The sequence below is a fragment of the Drosophila sechellia genome, chromosome 3R (genome assembly GCF_004382195.2).
Source record: "Drosophila sechellia strain sech25 chromosome 3R, ASM438219v1, whole genome shotgun sequence".
Classification (NCBI taxonomy): domain Eukaryota; kingdom Metazoa; phylum Arthropoda; class Insecta; order Diptera; family Drosophilidae; genus Drosophila; species Drosophila sechellia.
The window spans coordinates 10139039-10157245 of NC_045952.1; the positions used below are offsets into that span (position 1 = coordinate 10139039).

The window sequence follows — 18207 nt, forward strand, 5'->3', positions numbered from 1 at the left end:
AAGCGGTTGCTGTTACCTAAAACGAAACATATGTGCGGAAATTCTCAGCCCATTGGAAGTCAAATGAAATGAATCAAAATATCTTACTAAAGAATATCCATATTGCACATACGCCGTGTGACCTGACCGCCAATTGAGAACGTACACATCCCATGCCCACTTAGCACTCGTCAAATCAATTACAATTTATTAGTTTTACCTCGATTATGCATTTCATTAATCACTAAACGTAATGATAGCTCAAATATTGAAAACAAAAAGTTAAAAAAAACATCTTGTTTAAGATATCTCAAATAAAAGATACAACATAAATTATTGAAAATAATGTGGTGTAAAAAAATTTATAGGTTAATCAATTTAAATATTTTTCCTTATCACTAAGTTATTCACTCCTAAAATATTAATAAGTAACTAAAATGTGTCTTTAAAAGCACAACTTGATAGATTTTAGGCAATTAAATTGGCAAATTTTTAGTTCAGGTTAATGAACCTACATAACTATAATCGTGACTTGATAATATTGCTTTATAGCAATGATTTGACTAATTTGGGAATTTTTTCAAGCGCTGTTCAGATTGACTCATATTATATTAAAATTGTTAAACATAAAATGCTAGATTTAAATGTAATTTTCTTTCTTAAATGTGAAGCAGATATTTTTTTTAATTTTGCTGCTAACCCGAAATGCAGTTGTGCAAAAAATAAAAAAAAAAGAACAAAGGCAAACAGTCAACGTTTGTCTTTGCTGTTGTTGTTTTCGCCTTTTGTTGGTCGAAAAAGACGAAAACGGAAGACCAAAAAGCAAACGCAGTGATTACGACAAACGACGAAACGACCTTGCCAATTACTGCTGTTGGCTGTCGACCACCCCCTCTCCACCTCACTCACTCTCTCTACCATTTCTCCAGCTTCTTTCACTTTGATTTCCTCCCATTTAAGTTTGGTTGATTTGCGAACTTTTCAGTGGATGGCTGGGCGTTTTCTGGCACGTGTCAAAGGTTAAATGCGAGCCCTAAGCTAAATAAACTATCTGCCATCTCTTCTGCATTCTCTTTGGCCGGCGAGTAAGAGAAACCTTCTCGCTCGCGAAGAAAGCTCGCCAATAATTAGCGCATTTCCAACGCTCGCCGATGCTTCGGGTTTTTTTTCTAGGTCTGTGTTCGGTTCCGAATTCGGTGATTTGAGTGCGTGCGATCGCGGTTACCGCATCGCTCGCCGTATCTCTGTGTGCGAAAAGTATCTGTGAGATACAGCTGGGCGTTCGAAATTCGAATTGCTTTACACGAGCAACCGAGAGATACTTTATCTTCTATGTGATAGCCAAGGAGAGAAAGGGCGAAAGAGAGGGCGAAAGCATTGTTATAGCTAGAAGACAGTGACGGATCATCAAACTTTCTTTGAAATGGAATTCTTGATTAATATGATTAATTTATGTGCATTGCATAGCTCAATAATAGAACATTTTCTAAATTAATATTACGATTTTAAGCTAAAGGCACAACTTGAGTATATCGCAAGCATCTGCCCCTGTTTTTCTGGCTGTCCTGATTCTTCGCAATCTTTTGTGTGGGCATTTTTTGCAAAAGTTTACGCATCTGATGGTTCCCTCTTCCCCTTATCAAGTGCGAAATATGTGTGGAGGATGAGTGTGCTTGTGTTTGGTATTTGTGTGTAGTCAGTAGCAGCGACAGCACTTTCAGAGCCACTTAGGTGCACTGAAAGAACAGGTAAAAGCTAACAAAAGAAAGCCGACTTAAATAAGAAGTTTATGCCAAAAACTTGGTAACTTGTCAAAAAACCAGAAATGAATCTATAATTGAAAACTTAGTTAGAAATTATTTAAATTATCCATCATACATCATCATACCATATCACATATGAACATTATCGATTGATTTTAGAATGAGGATCCGGGATTTCGTCCAGTGTAGTGAGCACATGTGCCACAAGAACCGAGCATCTCTAACGCACACACAGATACCCACAGACACTGGGACAGCTTTTCATTGCTCAGCTGCAGAAACCCGCAATTCGTGAAAAGGGGGCGGGGCAGAGGCGTTGAAGGGGGCCGCGCGGAAGGCGTTCGGGAGACAACGAAGCCGAGAACGATCGCCGTTCGTTGCCCATCTAAGACTAAGCCTATTCTAATGCCAAGTGTGCGAAAGAGAGCTAGAGAAACGGAGCGAGAGAGAGGGCCAGGTCCACAGAGAGAGGGAGATAGAGAGAGAGGGCAACTGCAACTCCAGCATTTGCCACATGCGAAATTCACCGCTGCAACTGGCGATGTTGCTGCTGTTGCTCTGCCAGCGGCGACTGCGACGTCGCGTCGTCTAAGTTGTTGCTGGACGTGTTCTTTTTAGACTTTTAGCATTATTTGCAGCATTTGCAACGAACACTCGCTAAAAACAACTGCAACCGCAACGTTGTGGCACGCGTTTCTATTGCTCGTCAAGCAACAACAAAAATATAAAACCGAATATCTGAAAACAAAAATTTGCAAAGATAAAAGCGCAAGATTAAACAAACGAAAAACGATCTTCTGAGTGTGAACAATCATCTGCGAGTGTTGTGAATATGCGATCGGCAACGAAAACCGTGAACTGTGAACAATCGCAACACATGCGACAGTGCAACATGTGGCGCCTCGCTGCCTAAACGCAAAAAGATAATCAAAAAAAGTATGAGGCGATCCTGAAGAAAAAAAGAGTGATAACAGTTGAAGGATTCGCCGAACTTGGAGTCCTGCGCGAGAATCTACATCTCCTTGTAGTTGTGACTTAGAAAAGAATTCAAAACAAACAGTTTGGGGTATAGAAATGATAGATAGAAACAGAATGGAATCAGAACTGGATATATAAGAAAAATAATGTTTTTATAGAAAATTATATACTCTTTTAACTCTTTATTTGTAATTTCAAGTAAAAGAAACTATTAACAACAATGATAAGCAAATTCTAAAAATTAAACATTCTATCCGTTAGTAAGGGTATATAACAATAGTATCTATACTATATAGGTATAGGTATACGTGTTCTAATATACCTAATATTCTAATAGGTATTCTAAGCATAGAGTAAAGTGCAGATTTCGCGGCTTCCAGGAATAAGCTTAATTGTTCAGGAATTCGCTGTAATCACTTAAAGAGAAACCCAGACCCAGAAGTTCCTTAAAATGTAATGCAATATCTCACTATCATTGCTACACACATGCAAATTCAAATGATTTCTGTAAAAGCAAAAACCTGAAATTCACAAACCGAATTATAATGACAAAACCGAAAAGGTGAATAAACAAAAGGGTGACAGAGACGCAGCATAGGGTGTGAGCGGGAGGGAAATCAGCTGGTGATGACTATCATCATTATCATGATCGCTTAAATGTGTGTCTAACATGTGAGGAGCATTTCATAATGCTTCTTTTTCGGCCGGGCACTTTTTTCCGTGCTTGCCTCCTGTGCTTAATTTTCAGACAATTCCATAGAATTAAAAGCGATCCTCAGAGGAACAGGGGACACACTGGGGATGATACGGAAAGAAACCGAAAAGAATCGAGACAAAGCGAGACTTACAAAAAAGAGCAAACGACTGGCTACTAGGTTAGCAGGCAAACGTCGGCGAACGAGGAATAAATACACAATTTTATAAGCAGCCGACGAAATTCGCAAATTGCTCGTTTGAAAGCGAAAACCCTCCAAAAGAAGCTCACACACACCCTATTCGCAGACCCAGACACAGATACAGATACCCCTCTGCGGATACAAAAGCCGTTCAGATACAGATACAGGGCACAGATACATCCGCAAGATCGCTGTAAGCTCTTCAAGGGTGAGGCAGCGACGTCTGCAGCGGCAGAGGCAGCGGCATGTCCAACTTGCCCTTGATCGTCGCTCGAAATGTCGCGCCGCAAAAATACAAAAAAAAAGTTTTGAAAAAAGAAGAAATATATATATATATATATATATATATATATGTATATTCAGACAGCAACAGCGCTGTAAACTTTGCCCATCCCTTTGCGTCCCGTCAGCGCAACGAATTTTGGCAACGCAAAATAAATCCACCGAAAAACTCATAAGAGCCAAAGCAGCAAAGATGACCGACGAATTGAATGCTCTACATAGAAATTAAAAGGTTTTACAGTGCATGTTCGAATAAGATACATTACAATCAGTTTATCAGACAATCAGACTAGTATGATGATTAGACCAGAAAAGGTGGTTAAATAGTTAGCAAACTATAGAAACAGATAGTTCTATTAAATGAATCCTCGAACTTTTCTAAAAGTATCTTGCCACCCTTTGCAGGGTATATCGCTTGCCCCTTTAAGTTTTTTGCTCAGTTTTCGCCCATAGAACACATTTCGTTTATTTTGTTTACTTGGACGACGCGCCTAGGGATCAGATCGTAAGGGAACGGATCGGATCGGATCGCATCCGCCTGGGGTCTGGATCGGAATCTAAGCTGGGACAGTCGGCAGTCGGTTCGCACTGATGCGGTTCGCAGCGAGGGCTCCAGAGGAGGGTTACAGTTTTGGCCTCAACCAGTCTTTCAACTGCTCTCTTTTCGAATCTCTTTTTCCGTCTATGGGCTCGTTGTTTGGTGTTTGCTGCCTGGATGCTTGCTTAGCTCATCAGGCATTGTGTAATAATTTGCACAAAGGAATTCCAAACTGAGAACGTGCGCGAGTGTTTGCTACAAAGTGTGTGAGATACAATCGCAGAAATATCATCAGCAAATGCCTCGTCGCATCAATGTGCCAGTTGAACTTGAGAGATACAGCTGCATACTCCAGATAATCGAATAATCGAAATACCGAAAGATACAGATACTTTGACCCGACCACAAACGCAGTGCAAATGTTATAGTGCTCCAAACTGCCTTCAATTGCGGAAATGACAAGGTTTGTTCGCCCATTAATATCTGCAAATATTTTATGGAAAATCAGTTTACAAAAAAAGATGATAATGGAATGGTTTTTAGTCAAGTCTAATCATTTATTAAGCTGATGGAAGTTCAAAGTAATTTAGAGATACAAATTCAGGGGGTTTTTCGGATATGTCCATGGATTACTAAGTCAATGAAATAAACTAAGTCGCTTGTTTTAGCATTTATAAACAATATAATAAATATTCAATAGATTAAAGATTAAAACTTAAAGCATTACACATTATAATAAAATATAAACAGTTAAGATATTGCTTAGTTTTGAATTCCAGGAAATCCTTCCACGTTCTGATACAGCAACAAGCTGCCTAGAATATGTTTATTAGCCATTAAACATTTTTAAAGTAGATGCCATGCTATAAATTAGAAAACTAGATGGAATACAGCCATTGTCAAGGGCATTACTCATCCCATGCGATCTTGTTTTATTGCAAATGTTTCGAGTTTGGTGGAATTTGGTGTATTAATTATCCCACGCTCTCTACCATGGCGACCGATGTTTGCCAGTGTTTGCGTTTTAGTATCCAACTATTGCTAATTGCCAAAAGTATCTGTCGTGGCGCGCCCTGCCATTTTAAAATTGATTTTTCGCCGCGTTCTGTTTCCAATTTTATACATTGATTTTTTGTGTATTTTTCGCAAAAGTCATTAAAGATTGGTAAGTCGTCTGCTAGCGCCCATATGGTCAAAGTAACTGCCGCTTAAGCCGCTGCCAAATCGATGCCAATTTGGTCGACGGCTCGTGAAGGACAAACGCGACGCGATCGTGTTGGCTAATAGGAGCAGCAGAAAAAACACGGCAGCAATACTAAATCCACACTCGGAATAAAATCGTAAATGATTTAGAATATTTCACAGAACCTAAAGATAGTCGTTAATTGATTTAAGATACAAAAAACCAAGAGAAATTCGAATTATTACTTTTGTTATGTTTTATAAGATACTCCAAAAATACCATTTTATCTAATTTATTATCTCCTGACTAGTTAAGTTTAAGTTGTTAAAGAACCGCTTTAGTTGCAGCCAGACTTCGATTATCCAAGTGTATTACCTGAAAAAGCAAAAAATCGGCGGTGACGTCGTCTTTGAAAATAGATGAAAATACGCAATGCATGCTAATTGAATAATTTGAATTGTGGCACCTACAAACAACTTGTTTGGCATTTGTCAGGCTCACTAATTTAGTTGCAGCTGATATTTTGACAGCTTTGGCTTATGGCGAGCGTGGGTGTGTGCATTGTGGGTGGGTATCGAATTGCATCGGATTGCACTCGAAATCAATGCGAATGCACTTTTTTGGGCAACTGTGCGCAGTGCAAACACTTTTTGTTTCGGCTGCGATTAAAACAAATGGCCCGGGCATCTGAGCCACTATCGCTGCGACTCTGGAATGATGTCATCGGAATAAAAAAGTATATAATACAGCAGCTGCTGCTGCTGCTGCCGCCGATCTGTGACAGACATGCAGGGTCAGGTTAAAGTTGAATCATTTGTTTATTTCGCAACACGATTTTTCTCTTAGCTCGCATCGATATGGCTGCAAACTTGGCCGCTAATTAATTGAGTCCCATTTTATCGCGCACAAAAGCCACTCGGGCAATCAATTTCAACAATAGACCCCAGATGCGTATTATTAACGGATATTCCATGCGGATCAATAGAGAACCTTATGGCATTATTCGTTGGCATGGCCAACACGATCGATCGGTCCTTCGAATTACAGTACAATAGGCGCTACATTACATTACGCTACGTGCTGTGCGTTTCATAAATATAAGATAAGTTAGGATACCAACAATATACAATATATATAAAAAAGCTAGTAAGGCTTCAGATAGTTGGGTGTAAACATATCAAAAGCATCTTTATAATATTCCACATGGATAATTAGATAATATTATATAATATCATCATATAAAATTAAATAGTATCAAGATTTAATATCTTTCAAATCTGTATACTTTTAAAGATCTGCCCATTATTTTGGCCAACTTTTTTAAAATTAGTTTCCTAAAATATATAATATTATAATCATAAACCGTTAAAAAAACCTTCAAACGATCTTTTAGTTCTGAAACACGCGGTTGGGCAGCGAAAACACACACAAACGCACATGCTGATTGGTTCGCTTTAAAAAGATACAACTGCGGCAAATATCAACTTCAACTTTTTTCGCGAGATTCTTTCGGCGCTTTTCAGTTTTCAGTTTCGTTTTTTGCCGTTGGCTTACAAATAAACGGCTTTAACCTTGAGCGAGCGCATTTAGTTTGTAAGTCACGTCTAAGTCCCCGCTCAAAGGTTTTGACAGCGACGTCGCCGTCGCCGTCGGCTGCGCTGCCAACTGTGCCGCCAACGCAGGCAGCGGCGCATGCGCAGAAATTGGCGATTCGGTTTTTGGGTTTTCGCTTTTTTCGGCGCTGCGTTTTGTCTTTGGCCATTTATGCCAAATTTTTCGCGTGCTTCGCTTACCCTTCTTAAGTTTTTTTTTTAGCCACGTTCTCGTTGCCAAGTGTGGCTGTGTGTGCGTATTATGTTTTATTTATTTCTTACCTTTTTGTGTTAATTTTGGAGCTTGTAAGCCAGGTTGGGCTTTTGCACGCCACCAAAAAGGTTAAAACATGTTTTTGAACTAGCTTCGCTTCGCTCGCGCCATCGTTCCTAGTGGCCAACTTCTCATTCTGCTGGCTGTTGTGCTCTTGACGGCCTGTTTTTGCCATTTCTTGTGGCACAAAGCGTCGTAGTCATGCATCCAAAGTGGCGATTATGTAATGGCCAGAGCTCTATATGTATGCAGGTATGTATGTTTGAGTATTGCGCCCGTAATGGCAAGGTGACAGGAAAGGCGCTCGATAAAAGTCTATTTAATGGACATTTATCTACCTCTGCAATTTGCACAGAACTCGCAGCTTTTTATGGGCAGTTAATTCCGAATGGGCTCTCATTTATGGTTAATAAGCTTGGTGCAGCATGAGAAAATCTCTCGGCCAAATTCTTAGTCAGCAAGAGGGGGCTTTATGAATGAATTATGATCTCTTAACCAATTACTAATGAGACTCAAGAAAACTAATAGCAAGCTGCAAATCGAGCAAAAATCGTTTCATACCACTAATTTAGCTGGTAAATAACACTCTATTTATAGAAAATAATTGCTTATCAATGCAGAAATTCGCTGTTATTTGATTGCTAAACATAACATCAATTTGTAGGTACTTACAACGCAGAGCGCCAAACACGCGCGATTAATTCGCTAACTTAATCGCTGCTCACCCACACACACACACGCGTGCAAAAGTGCCAAAAAGTGACGCACACACACGCACAAAAAGATAGCACAAGCTGCTGCACGTGTGTTAGTTTGCCTTTTTCGCCAACAGTTTAGCAAATATCAATATCAATAGGAAAGAATAGGAATAAAGTAAATGAAAACAACAACAACAAAAAGCGCTGAACGAGCTGCCAGGCTGCAACAACAACAACAACAACGGCAATGCAAAACCAATTTAACAACATACAAAAATTAATATAAACATTTTTTACTGCCTTCCTCCCCTGTTGTTGTAGTCGTTGTTGTTGTGTTGCCTTTATTCGCTATTTCGGGTTTTGTATCGATGTGTGTGTTACACTCACTTACACAAGAGAGCAGTTCTCGATGGGCGAGTGTGTGTGCAAATGGGTCTGCCAAGTGTGTGTGTGTGTGTGTGCTTGCCTGTGAACTTTAAATTAGACGAGCCACGACAGCAACAACAACATCGGCACATGCGAAACAGACCCTAATAAATTTCGCATACTTTGCGAATTTATGCTGAGCCACAAGAACAACAATCAGCGACTACAGCGACAGTTGTTCATTTGGCGAGCGTGTAGGAGCAGGGGGGTAGGAGCGGGCGGGGCGCGAAAGAGACGGCAGCCAAGCCCCAAAATTCGAGGGCCGCCGCTGCTTACGTCCCTCATGTTGCTGTTGCGGCGACTGCTGCTGCTGCTGCAGAGTTGTTGTTGTGCTTCTGATGTTGCTAGTGAAGTGTTGCTGCTGCCTTTCTTAACTTCGACATTGTTGCTAAAGCTGCTCGCCGAAGTTGCCTGTGCTTTTACTTCTGAAGGAACAATGTTGCTGCTGTTTAACGGTAATGTTGCTACTCCCTCACTGCGTATCTTTCTGCGATACATTTTTATTGCTGGCAATGCTGTCTAATGCTGAAAAGATTTTAAAGTGTAGTATTACACTGCAATGTAAGCTATTTCATTCACCATTAAGCACTGCAGTACACTTTAATCAAGTAATTTGGCATAATTATGATGTTTTAAATCACTTAATTTTCAAAATTGCTGCCGTGTTGCTGCTTCAACAAATGTTGCTGCTGCTGACGACATCGGCTGAGCGTCGACGTCTGTCGGCGTCGCCGTTGACTGCATTTTGGCAGCTCTGCCAACATGGCTCACTTGAGCTTCAGCCTCTTCTTCTGGCTGGCTTTCAAGGACAAGTGTCGATTGCCGATTGGGTTTCCTCCTTCTTCTCCCCATCATCCACATCGTCCTCCCCTTGGCTCCACACAATCTCCATGACTCAACTTGGAGCCTGTGATGGAAGCGAAAACGAAGACGAAAAGGGTTGCTCCTTCAATCGGTTTTGTCATGGAAATGCCAATACTTTCGGTAATACCAATCAATATGAAAAACAATAGATGCTAAGCCAATTAGCCATCCATAATGTTAAATTGGCTAGGAAGGCAACAAAGAATTATGTCTTGTTTAAAAGTTTATGGTTCTCAGATTTAAGAAAGCAAGTCCAATTATCCTTTATTAAACATACATTGCCTAACTTATTCTTTTGCTGTTATTATTAGTTTAAACACTTTTCTAAATGTTTTGTTTTTATTTCATCATATTTAGCATATCGAAGTTTGAAGAAATGTAAATTTCACAGTAATTACGTGAATCAAAGTGTTGACTTTTCTATTCGCAATTCTTCGAGAATCTTTACTTTCTTTCTTTCTTCTAAGCCTGCGAAACTGCAGCAAAATAATTTGGGAAAATAAGAAAGACCAACCGAAAGGCAGAAAGCTCAGCAGCTCCAAAATTGTTTTGTTTTCTCCTTTGGCTCTTTCGCTGGGATTTTGGCTGCTGCTGTTTTTTATTATTTACTTTATTTTGAACGCTCGTTTTTTTCAGCGCTTAATTTTTGCATGCACGTTTCGGCGCTGACCTTGAAATTTTTTCTTTCGCTTTGGCGTTCGTATTTTTTTTATTTGTTTATTGTTGTTTCGGCGTTGTTACTGTTGTTTTTTATTACGTTTTATTCAAAATTCACACACACATTCGGCAGTATTTCTTTTGTTATATTACGTTGCCGAAGAGGAAGCAATATTCGCAAAGCAGCAGGCGATAATAATAAAAACAATAAAAAGAAGGTAGAAATAAATAAAAAATAAATTAAGTTTGTAAATTACTTGACAACGACAACAATGCCCACGAATTTTATAATCACTCGTTTTGTAGTCCAATTTTAATTCTGATTTTTCTTTTGGCTGCAATTATCTTTTTGAAAATATACTTAAACTGACGAGAGTCAGGGGACATTTAATTAGATAATAATTTATTAACTGTTAGTTAAGCAAATATATAATGGCATTTTCTATAATTTATGTTACTTGAACTTCGTTCTATTTAAGTACATATATTTAACATTTATTCAATGCTACAAATATTTCAAGGTATACAATGTTTTTTAAATTTTTTTAAATTTAATTTTTGAGCGCTATTAGGACCTTAAAATAATTAAATTCCTTCATAAAATGTCATAAGATCACAGAAACATTTACCTTATTTTGAGATCTAAAAACTAAAGCGCCATTTTCGTCGTTTCTACTCCCACGACTCATTAGTTTCCGTTAATTGCAGTTAATTAAAATTCGCTAAATAATTTCACTTGACTTAATTATTTTCTATAACGTGCAGTTTTAGGATGTTCCGCTGCAAGTGGATATAGTAGATATTTTGATGTTTTCCCGCTGCCTTTTGCAGCTCATTAAAATTTGTCGCCAACTTTTGCACCTGTCGTCGCTACCTTCGACACAGCTACACAACGGGGAAAAAAAACACAAGAAAAATAAAAACTTTTAACTGACAATACGACCGAGACAGCCAGCAAAATACAAGTGCAAAAAAATCCCACACAGATACAACGAAATTGAAATCGAAAGTGTCACGGCAGCTTGTTTTTGGGTTCTTTTGTAAATAGTATGTCGACATCTTGGCTCTCGGCAGCGTTTAATTTGGTTTTTCATTTTATTTCTATTTTTTTGGCTTTCTTTATTATTTTTAAAAGTGCTTCTGGCGGCGGCGACGAATGTGTTTCAGCCGTTTGGCATTACTCGACCACACTACGCGTTATTAATTTGACCCAAATTCGGCTGACAGCTGAGAAGAAGAGTGCGAATATCGTTCTGGGCCAACTTTGTGGCCATACCATATATTTCTCTAGTTTCTGGCCTACGAGAGGAAGTGCTGTAAGTGTTTGGGCTCGCCTGTCACTCGTAGGGTGATTTGTCAAGTGGTCAGATACGTTTTCCAAAACTGACAGCCAGCTGTGACAGCCGGCAAATCTTCCGCCTCATTTGCGAGATGAAAGCGAGTGCAGGTTGCACTCACTCAAACCCATCAGCCCCCTGCTAATACACTCAAATTAACCGAAATGTCAATTGAAGGCGCATTCGAGATGCGTGCTAACGTCTAGTATTGGCCACATTAATTGCATTATCAAGCGAGAGGTTTTGATCCGTAGGCCACCACACGTCAGTTGCACATTGCGCATACGCCACGTTGGCCAAGAGTGAGCGATCGACTTAAGACTTATTTATAAAAGAATATGATCAAACTTGGGTAATGTCTTAAATCCATTTTAAGAAGGAATGCTAAGTTTTGGCAAGCAAGTCCTACGCATTTGTAAATTCAGTTAAGAAGAACGAGAGCCAGCCTGTAATTTATCATGCGAGCTGTGCTAGAGTCCTCATGTCTGGCACAATTAGAAATTAAATTCATCAGCAGACAAAAGACAAACGGAGCCAAAAATTAACTTGTCCCGAACTAAGTGGCGGGGCCAACCTGTCGCCTGCGGCTGACAGAACGAGTGCACAAAGCGAAGGCGTTTTGGCCCAATGCAATTGTGCACTCTGTGTAAACGCAAACAATTTTCGCATATTGCTGACCATTTAATTAGGTTTTTTTCTGCAATTTTTTTTCATTTTTCCTAGCTGCCCACGCGCCGCCAGGCTGCAACTCATAAAAATGTACAAATTATGTCTTATTAAGTGTGAAGTGGCACGGGGAGATATCAGCAGCAGTGTGTTTCGCTTTCGACCAAATTATGTGTGCCAAAGGGAAGCATTTGGTATTTTTAGCAGAACGTTCATATTTCTTGTCATTTTGCTAGATGACTTCCAGTCCGAGTGCTAACTAGAAACATTCTGGCTTAATTGCACCGGAAGTGCCGTCGTCCAAGAACATTACTTGCTGATGCTTTCGGACATTATTATTATTATTACAGGGGGGCCAATGCAGCCGCCTGTTTATTTTGGCCTTTTTATGTGCGCACATTTATTTAATTTGTTGTTAATGTTTTGGCTCTGAAGCTGTTGTGTTTTTTCTTTTGGCTGTGATTCACATATATATCTTTTGCGCATGTGAATCATAAAATTTTTTTTATGGCCTGCACATGAAAAAGAAATTTAAATGTATTATTTTATTATTTTAAAAATAAGCTTGAAAGTTGTGCGCATAAATCCCATTTAAATTTATAAAGATGCACATATAATCCCGTGTTCTTCGATCACTTCTCGCAATCATTGAAGATGTCAGCTTAAAGCCTTTGGTGCTCGAGGGATTTTCAAGGGGCTCAGCTTCCGAAGAAGATTCCAACTTCGCATCGGAATCGGAGACAGGGTGTGTTGCACACTCGTCTGGAAATTGTGGCATATAAATTAATTGACTCATGCCTTCTCAGACCATCCGAACCAACAGATGGGCATGAGTTTGAAGATGGAGTGGCAGTGGGATGTGGGGGCGGACGACGATCTAAGTTGGTCCCAGTTATGAGTCAGTCAAGCCAATAAAAATTGTGCGCTTCGCTAAGTCACTTACAAGCCGCGGAGAAATTTCAGCGGAGTGGCTAAGTCTGCAAGTCGTGGGCAAATCAAATCACAGCCAAGACAAAACAAAGCCACAACTCCCGGCAGTCCTCGTCATCATCATCATCATCATCATCATCACTCGCGGCTTCATCTGCATCCAGTTGTGGAAACTTTTAAGGGCCGCAGAGGAGTTGCACCAAGTGGCAAGTGGCATGTGTCATAGCTGCTGCAAAAACTGACAAGTGTTTGGTGCACAGAGCAAAATAAATGTATTTCAACTGATATGGGTTATAGTTAAAATCATTAAAATACAAATACAAATATATCAAATCAGAGAGAACTTATCCTATTAGTTTTAATGAATTTTAAGCATTTTTAAACAATTTTTAATGCGAATCATAGTGTTTATTTTTTTTTGTGCATCAACCAACTTGCAGTGTGATGAGTTGTCGCTGTTCCTGTGTAAATGTTTTTGTTGCATCTACCAGTTTTCTTACCCATTCTTAACCTCGAATGATAAAGGAGAATCCATTTCGTCATGGGAATCATTCTTGCTTGCCAGAGGCAATTCCGTTTCGGATTTATTTAGTGCTCTTTTACGTATGAAGAGCTCCATTTAAAGATAGCTTATTGATTTACTAGCATATTCAATATGCGTTGAAGGGAAAATATTTTTTGGTTCCTATCGAAGCCAACCTTCCAAATTTATGCCTTTATTTATTAACAAATAAAATGTTATGTTTTTATGACAAATTTATAATTGCTGAACATATAATTTCGTATTTATTATCTATACACAATTTATTAGTAAAATATAGATATTTTTGTGGAAGTTATAAAGTTTCTTAGCAACCGGCAGTAATAATTATAGGCAGTGCCAAAAATCAACGAAAAGCCAACCACTTTTCAAGGTCAGCTTCGTACCGAAAGTCGCTCAACCAACAGCCGCGTTGTAAGCCACTCGCAAAATTTCAATACGAAAACAAAATACAAAATAAAAACCCAAATTCGCAACAACAAAACGCGGTAAAATAGGTCAGCCAGCCTATTTAGGTATTCAAATTTTTTTACAGCGCCAAGTCAGCGTGGGACCATCAGTGTGGGGTTAACCAGGGGGGCTTGTTACGTGGATCGGTGAGCGGGGGATCGCGGATTGCGGATCGGTGGACGTGGAGGTGGAGCTGCTGCTTGGAGGTGGCGGTGGGGAGAGTGACGAACGCCCTTTACCTTGCTGACACACATTTTATGCTAAATAGCCGCCGGCAACAGCGGACTGCGAATTGTGACGACGACGGTTGTTTAGTTTATGGTTGCTGGTGGGCTCTTTCAGTGGGTGATGTTGATATTCCGTTGCTGGGTTAAGCACACATTTTTATTGGTTCTAACTACGGTCAGTACGAGTGTAGGAGTTGCCTAAGTGATTGCTGCTGATTAGAGGCCACTCGTACTACTAATTCCTACAGTTATTTCCACAAGACTTTCTTTGTTCGGACTGCCGCTTGGCATTCGTTACTCTTTTGTTGTATTGTATATGTATCTCATCTTGTAATTTATCTTTTCTAAAATATCTTTATATTTATTGTACTATAAGTATTGAAAGTTCCTCTGCATCTTTCTTCCCTTTGAGTCACTCAATAAATCTCTTCAGCTCGCAATCATGAATAATTTGTTATTCGGTTGTTTTCAAGTGGGGGACAACCTTCGAACATTTTGCACAGACTTACACTTGACTTGAACGGCAAGTTGAGGCATAGACATATATCAGCATTTTCTTGTTTATGTTGTTTGGTCTTGCTTTTAAATGAACTTGAAAAAGGCTGCCTGATTTTACAACATTTTAAAATGCAAAGTAGCCAGTCACAAAAACCGTATAAAATACATGTACATAAGTAAATTCCGCAGTTCAATAATTTATTCAACATTTTGCATTTGCCCTCTGCTGCCAAAGCTAATTAAATTTATAAAAATACCAAAAAAAATGAGATGAAAAAATTAATCAGAACAATAGTGCCCAGATAACTGATTTGCAAGGAGAGAGAGTGCATCATTTTTTTGCGCAACTGCATCCTATTATTTGCCTTTACTATAAATATTCAAAATGACTTAATTTTTTGCCACTTATATTTGTTTACCGCCAGTCATCAAAATACGCTTACAAGCGCCAGCCAACTTGGCCGCAACATGACAAAAAAATTTCTGCTGATTTGTTTAAACAAAACGCAGCACAGTTTTCACTTTATATTTTTGCTTTTGTTTTATTTTTTTTAATGTAATTTTTTATGTTTTTTGTGTTGACGCAGCTGGGCTGATTTTTTTTGGGGCCTCTCGCTTTACAATGGCAAACGCCCGGCGCCAAAAATATCGAAGGTCTGGGCGATTCTTCGCCCATACAGAAATGCACTCTATAAATATGTGCATACTCGTTTTTGGACATTGGGTCAAGCGAACTTACAATGCTGTAACAGCAAGATAATAAAGTGTAATGCACTGCCATAAAATCACCAAATTTTTATATGTTTTACTGCGCTTTAATGTTCAATTTTGTGGTATCCAATTTGGATTAGGCCATAAATAGGATTATTTACAATTCAAATTATTCAAAATTTTTGGAGCTTCACAAGCTTGTCAACTTATAACGCTCTGTTGAATAGAAAACATTCAAACTGATCTCACCCATCTATGTGGAGTATTTGAGAACAAGTTTAAATGCGGCAAAATGTTACCTGCAACGTCAGCGAAACATCCGCCCGCAAAACTCTGGCTTAGGTAGCTTGGCTTTGGTTACCCTCGAAAATTATAAAAAAAATAACATAAAAATTAAGAATAGACACATGTACATATGTATGTGTAAGACATATAACCAAGTTGGCAGATAGTCGTCGACATTTGGCTAAGGCGAACTGCGTTTTGGCCGCATTGCAAGCGCGTGTTCTAATGCGAAATTAATTCAACAAGCTTCTTTTTTTTTATTCTTGCTGCCTTTTTGTAATCTTTGTTATTTTTTTGTGGTTTGTATGGTTGGCAAATTAAAATCTTTTAATCAAATGCAAAATGTTCGGGCTAATTTTACTATTTGTTAGTTACCGGCTGCAGTTAACTGGTTTCTCTACTGCTGGCCAAATGTGGAGCCTTTTGAGGTTTATGTCTTGCCATGCCTTCTGCTGTCGTTAATGAACGAAGGTCAGTTTATATGTTGGCTGTATGCCGGTTCGGTTTTGCTTTTGGTTTTGCTTGGCCTGGCCCAGCCGGGCTAAAACCAAAGCTTCGACCGAAAAAAAAATATATATATGAAATAATTTGTTTGGCAACTAATTTGCACGGTTTAGTTATGTGAACAGGAAAACCAAGCAACAACAGCTGCACTCGTGCGTTTTTGTTTTATTAGCTGGGAACTAAATATTAGCGGATGTGGCATGAATGTGGGGAGCTAGCCTGGAAGTTTGAATGACTGATCTAAAGGATTATTAGTCTAGAAATGAAGAAAACTGTGCTTAAATAGCCAGACAGTCTCCGAGTTTATTTACCTAACCCACTCGCCGTGGTGCAAGTTACCAAAAAGGCTAATTCTTTATCCAGAATCTTGTGCAATTCTCTCGCCTTTCGCCATAGATTACCCCTGAGTCGAGTCAAGCAAAGTCAAGCCACCTTTCACATGCGATCTATCAAAACCAAAGATGGTTCAAAGCGGCCGCCCGGCAAACATACGGCAGGAAAAATACCATAAATATACGGAGCCAGAGATTTGGGATAATATTCCTGGCCTGCGGCCAACACATCCTCCTTCTCGGCCTCTCCTGCCTCCTGCACCATGCCTCCTGCCCCATGCCCCATGCCACTTTTTGCTCTCGAGGCTTGCGGCTCATGTGAAATGCAAACAGGCAATTAAATGGCGTTGCTGGCTGCACTTGCCCAGATCCAAAGGCCCAGGCCCAGTACATATATACATTATAATACATATATGTACATATATAAGGCTTTGATTCCTCTGTGCGTGTGCTTGTGTGTGTTGGGTGCTGCGCATGCGTCCAGTTTTTACAGTTTTATTAACTGCATTTTTATCTAGCAACTGCAACGAGCTGCACGAACTGGCTCTCGAGCGGAAAAAAAGTTGTTGCCGCTGCTGCTGCTGCACGAAATACCCTTTTGGCCAAGAATTTGTAACCAGCCAAAGGTATTGCCGGTTTTCCACTATTTTTCTCCTCCTCATTTCCAAGGAGAAGGCTGAAAGAAGGAAGCTGGCCCGCACTTGTTGTGGAAAACCAGTCGAGTCTGTCGCTGTCTAACTGTGCTTGCAAGTGCAACTGCAGCAACAGCAACTGCAACTGCAGCAACTGCAGCAACATCCACGTCCGTTGGCCCAAGCTTATTATTTATAAAAATTTATTTGGCCCACAACAGGCAAACACGATCGAGTTGTAAAGCAGGGGAAAACAACAAACGTCGGACCAGCATTAGAAATCAAATGATGATAACTTCGGTAGTTTGGCAACAGGGGCACTAAATTGCAAGCAAGCTCTTAGTGCCACTAAAAGGTATAGCTATAATATAAATAATTTGTTTAGATAATTAAAATATTTAAATTCAAATAATAGTTTATATATATATTCCTATTTGGTTGAACGTCTTTTAATAGTTGAACTCATTTGTTCGCCATCCCTAGTTCGAATTCCTTAACTTATTCCTAATGTTGTGGCAAGTTCTTCTGCGGAAATGGGGGGGTTGCTAAAAGTACAAGAAAGCAGAAGGCAAAGGCTGCCTGTCTTGTTTGTCTGGTTGTTGTAATAGAGATAGCTTTTGGCTTCCTTATAGGGGCAATCAAGCAGGCTACTTGGCGTTGCAGTTGCAGTTGCAGTTACCGTTGCAACTGGCAGTTGCATATTTACCCAGGAATGTCAACAATTTCCTTTTAATAATTTGCCAGTTTGACAAGTTTTTTTCTGTTGTTCCCCCTCTGTTTGATGCGAATAACAATTGCTGGGGACCAGAGCAATCCTCGTTTGGGCAATTAATTAATCGGGCAAATAGTGGCGGACGAGCATCTGCCGCTTAGTGCCCCTTGTTGGCTTAGTGCAGCTCCAAAGTTGGCTGCAAATCTCGTCTGCCGCAACAACATTTTGAAAGTCAATATTGAAACTAGCTGC

At 39.6% G+C, this 18207-nt stretch overlaps 1 protein-coding gene across 4 annotated transcripts in view; it reads left to right on the forward strand.

The window, feature by feature from the left end:
* Positions 1 to 18207, forward strand: part of LOC6613753 (sex determination protein fruitless) — a 99342-nt gene that overhangs the window by 31779 nt on the left and 49356 nt on the right. The gene's annotated exons all lie outside the window — the stretch shown is intronic.